This window comes from Gossypium hirsutum, chromosome A01, assembly GCF_007990345.1.
Source record: "Gossypium hirsutum isolate 1008001.06 chromosome A01, Gossypium_hirsutum_v2.1, whole genome shotgun sequence".
NCBI lineage: Eukaryota > Viridiplantae > Streptophyta > Magnoliopsida > Malvales > Malvaceae > Gossypium > Gossypium hirsutum.
This window is the reverse complement of record NC_053424.1, coordinates 87,295,383-87,300,448: the sequence shown is the minus strand read 5'-3', so window position 1 is coordinate 87,300,448 and position 5,066 is coordinate 87,295,383. Positions and strand designations below refer to the sequence as shown.

General features: G+C 42.1%; 1 non-coding gene across 1 annotated transcript; it reads left to right on the top strand.

The window, feature by feature from the left end:
• Positions 1 to 4,369: 4,369 nt before the first annotated feature.
• LOC121207845 (small nucleolar RNA R71) lies at positions 4,370 to 4,475 on the top strand. The gene has a single exon (XR_005902960.1). It is a non-coding gene; the product is annotated as a small nucleolar RNA R71 (small nucleolar RNA).
• Positions 4,476 to 5,066: the final 591 nt, after the last annotated feature.

Sequence of the window (5,066 nt, the reverse complement as noted above, 5' to 3'; positions counted from 1 at the left end):
TTATAAAACCTAATAAAAATAAGCTTAAATAAAAATAAAAAGTAGTCTTAAAATAGAATAAAGTAACAACATAAAACAATAAATAAAAGTTTTTAAACATCTTCATCGCTAGATGGTTCGCGAGGTGGGGCTGGCGATGAGATGTGGAAGTGCTGACAAATCTGCTGTAGAGTAGCATCAATGTTATCGAAGCGCTAAAAATGCTGCTGCTTGAATCGAGTAAGGCGCTCAGAGATGTCAGTGTATGAAGCCGCTGCATGAACTAGACGAGAGGGGGGTTGTAGCTGAGACGGTGGGTCCTTATGCCGTGGAGGGACATCATCAGTAATGTCCTCTGGGTCCTCCTCCTCGGTGGACTGGGCAAGGCGGTACTGAGGAGGGTATGTGTCACGTTGTTTCTTGATCATCCTCATACTTAGTATGCTCAAGATGCCCTGTGGAGACATCTGGCCGATGAGAGTGAAGGAGGATGATTGTGCTACCGTGTTGAGGGGCCTAAAGTGCCGAGCCAATCAAGTCACATGGGGCCCGATAGAGATGACCCCTCTTCTGTGCCAATCCGTCTGGTGGCGAATGGCGAAAGCAATAAAGTAGGCAAGGTTGATGACGTTCCCATTCGCCATACTCCATAAGAAATTGGCGTCGTGGGTGGTGACGACGCCGGTGCTCTCTCGTCTCCCTGTCAGAGTGTAAGCCAAGATGGCATGTAGATACCTCAAGGATGGAGGGAGAGCCGATGCCTTGGAGCAGCTAGGGTCGTAGGTTGCCAAGGCAGGGACTAGGTCCCTCCTACATTTTGAGGGGGAGTAGTAGATGTGGCGGTGGAGGGTGTTGAGTTCATTATCGTCCATGAATTCCTTCGTGTATAGCCCTAGTACAATCCCAACTCGGGTACGCTCAACTGGCGTACTAGACCACTAAGGCAGAACTGGACCATTTTAGGAGTGTCGAAGTTTGTCATGACGGTCTGAAGATGGAACGTCGAGCAGAGTTCCAATGTAAACTCGAGATACATCGGCTCGATGATCTCAGAGAAGAGCCCCCATGGGTCAGTCGTTAGGAGGGCTCGGACCGTGTCAGCCAATTGAATCTGTTCGAGTGTAGCCCAGTCAATGCAACGGCCCACACCTAGGGGTCGGGCCTGGAATATCTGATATAATTCCTCCTGGGGTCCCAAGGGAACCTGGAGGAACGGGTGCGTAATCTCCGTGGTAGGACCCGAGGATGATGTTGCTCCTTTCCTCTTCTTTGAGGCGGGAACATCAGTCTTCTTACTACGTGAGAATGACATTGTACCCGCGTTGAAAAATTGAAGTTCAGCCAATACGTCCCAAAAATAGCACGGAAGCGCAAAACTAAATAGGAATATTTCATGAGACTTATGTAATGGATGAAGTAAACAAAACTACTAAATATATCAAGTTATAGGATTATGGGAATAATGTAACGGGGATATGAATGAATGCATGTGGATAAGCATAAATTTCATGGAACAAGGAAAAATGAAAAAGTATAGCATAATGGAGTAACTAAAATGACAAAATTTTTAGAACCAATCATGAGTATTTTAATATTCTAACTATGAATATTCAATAAAATAGTTCAATAGAGCAGAGAAATCATGAAATAAGCAACATATTTAAAGAAAATAGAGAGAAAAGAGTAAACAAATGCAAAAGGAAGGAGCTTGGGGCGTCGGAATCGGTGTTGTAGGCGGCGTACAGGCGTGGGGGTAGGGCATGTGAAGTTGCAGCGGCTAAGGTTAGGGTTTTTTGGGGAGGGAGATGATGAATAGTGAGGGGTTTATATAGATTTTGGGGAACATGGCCGTGGGACATGCCCGTGTGTTTCACGAATTTTGAATTTGGGCGCATCTAACATTTGGTCCACACCCGTGTTCTTTGGGTGTATGGGTGCACATGGCCATACGACACGGCCGTGTCTTACTTTGTTTGCTTCTCCCACGTCTGTGTACATAGGTCCACGCCCGTGTTTGTTTTGATAATGTCGCCCACGGGTGGATGGCACAGGCATGTCTCACACCCATGTTACATTCTCAGTTTCAACCATGGTTTCGAGGCACGGGCGTGTCTCAAGCCCGTGTTGTTTTTGCAGTTTTGCCTACGGCCATTTCGTACGGCCGTGGCAACTTATTGCATCTTGTGTTGGGGAAAAAAATCTTGTCCTGTTTTCACACGGCTTAATGCATTCCCGTGTGCCTGGCCGTGTGGTCTTTTGAAAGTCTGCGTTCCATGATTCGGTTAGTATGTTAGATGTTAAAAACTAAAATTTTAAAGAAATTAACACTGTTAGTTCTCGGGTTGCCTCCCGAGAAGCGCTTATTTATAGTCTAAGCTTGACTTGTCTCTCTTTTGCATGGTTAAGGTGGTGCGAGGAGTTTACACTCCTCATCCCTGCTATCAACTTTATCAACATAAGGTTTAAGACGGGTATTGTTTACCTTAAATGTGCCAAATTTGGGATGAATTACCTCGATTGTACCATATGGGAAAATACTGAGTACTGTAAGAGGAATTTCTTCATTAGGTTCAGGAGTGGCAATGTAAGGATCTGCTGCATCTAGTAGTACTTTATCTCCAACCTTAAGTTGATTTGGTGAGTTATTGAGCTTGTCTTGGCTCGGTTTTGGTTTATCGGGTGTTCTCGATTTCTGTGTCCGCCATTCATCTAGCTCCTCAATTTATAACCTTCGTTCTTCATAGATATGTCCTTTATTGTTGTTTGAACACGGCTCATATTATTTCTTCGAAACTGTTTCCTGCATAGAGGGTGTCACCACATGATCAGTACTAGTAGAATAATTTATACAACCACCTTCAATTTTTGATATGTTACTCAAATTACGGGCTTGAAGGGTGATTGTTTCGTCTCCCACACGAAGTGTGAGTTCACCTCTACCAACATCAATAATGGTTCTAGCAGTCGCTAAAAAGGGTCATCCTAAAATTAAAGGTGCATTACTATCCTCTTCTATGTCTAGAACAACAAAGTCTACTGGGTATATAAATTTTTTGATCTTAACAAGAACATCTTCAATGATAGCCCTAGGAAATCTAATGGTTTTATCAGCCAATTGAATGCTCATCTTAGTTTGTTTGGGTTTCCTAAGACCTAGCTGTTTAAACATTTTATAAGGCATAACATTAATGCTTGCCCCTAATTCAGGCAATGCATGATGAACATCTAAACTACCAATTAAACAAGGAATCGTAAAACTCCCTGGATCCTTCAATTTGTTGGGTAGCTTATTCTGTAATATGGCTGAGCAAACTGAATTCAACTCCACATGCGACGCCTCATCCAACTTTTGTTTATTTGTTAAAAGCTCCTTGAAAAACTTGATTGCATTTGACATCTGTGAAAGGGCTTTAATAAACGGTAAGTTAATATGTAGTTTCTTTAAAAGTTTAAGAAATTTACCAAATTGTTCATCTGATCAGTCTTTCCTTGTCGCATTAGGGTATGGCACATGAGGTTTATATTCCGTACTCATCAGCTTTGGGTCATTTTGGCCTACCTCATTGTTACCTTTGTTTACCACCGTTTCTGGCCTTGGTTTTGCAACTAACCCTTCCTCATCTTGAATGGCAATCGCATTGAGGTGCTCCCTTGGGTTAGATTTAGTGTTGCTTGGCAGGCTTCCTGGTGGTTTTCAGATATCAATTTAGGGAACTGACCTATTTGAGTTTCGAGCCATTGGATCGACGCTTGTTAATTTTTAAGTGTTATCTCAGTATTCTAAAAACGAGTTTCTGACACTGAGATGAATTTTGTTAGCATCTCTTCAAGGTTTGGCTTTTTTTCTTGTTGGTAGGGTGGTTGTTGGAGTCTGGAGGGGGTGGTGGTCTCTGATTTCCTTGGCCCCCCATGAAAAATTTGGGTGGTTCCTCCAACCTGCATTGTAAGTATTGCTATAAGAATTGTTTTCAGATCGAGGATTGTTACCCATATAATTTAACTGCTCGTTCTCCATGTTGTTGTCATAAGGTGGGCATTCTGAACTGCTTGATCCACCTCCACTTGCTTTGCACCGCATTACTGGGTGAACCTGTGAAGAACTAAGAAAACCATAAATTTTCTTATTCAAAAGTTCTACCTGATTAGAGAGCATGGTGACCGAATCGACGTTATAAACATCGGCTGTTTTCGTTGGCTTTGTCATCATGACTTGCCATTGATAATTATTCAGTGACATCTCCTCTATAAATTCATAGACATCTCCTCTATAAATTCATAGACATCTTTAGGTGTCTTATTATTGATGGTTCTACCAGCAGCTGCATCAACCATCTACCGAGTCTAAGGATTCAGGCCATTATGAAAGGTTTGAACCTGTAACCAGAGTGGTAATCCATGGTGAGGGCATCTTAGCAAAAGGTCCTTGTATCTCTCCCATGCATCGTAGAGTGTTTCTAAATCCATCTGCACAAAAGAAGAGATATCATTACGTAATTTAGCCATTTTAGCCGATGGAAAATATTTTAATAAAAACTTTTCAGTCATTTGTTCCCAGGTAGTGATTGACCCCTGTGGTAACGAATTCAACCACTGTTTAGCTTTGTTTCTCAACGAAAAGGGAAACAATCAAAGGCGAATGGCGTAATCAGAAACGCCATTTATTTTAAAAGTGTCGCAAAATTCTAAAAAATTTGCCAAGTGAGCATTGGGATCTTCGTCCTGCAAACCATCAAACTGAACAAATTACTGTATCATTTGAATTGTGTTAGGTTTCAGTTCAAAAGTATTTGCAGCTACAGCAGGTCTAACTATGCTCGATTCAATTCCTGTTAAAGAAGGTTTAGCATAATCATACATAGTGTGCGGAGCAGGATTCTGATTAACAGCAATCGTAGGAGATAACAGATTTTCTTGGTTTTCAGCCATCTCCTCCGTTGTGGTTGAAGTATCATCCTCTTGCTCTTCTATGTATCGTAAGCTTCGCCTTATTTCTCTTCTGTTTCTGTGAACCCTACGATCGAGCTCACTATCAAACAGTAATGGTCCTGACGGGTTTCTTCTGGTCATAAACTAGAAAAACCTGTCAG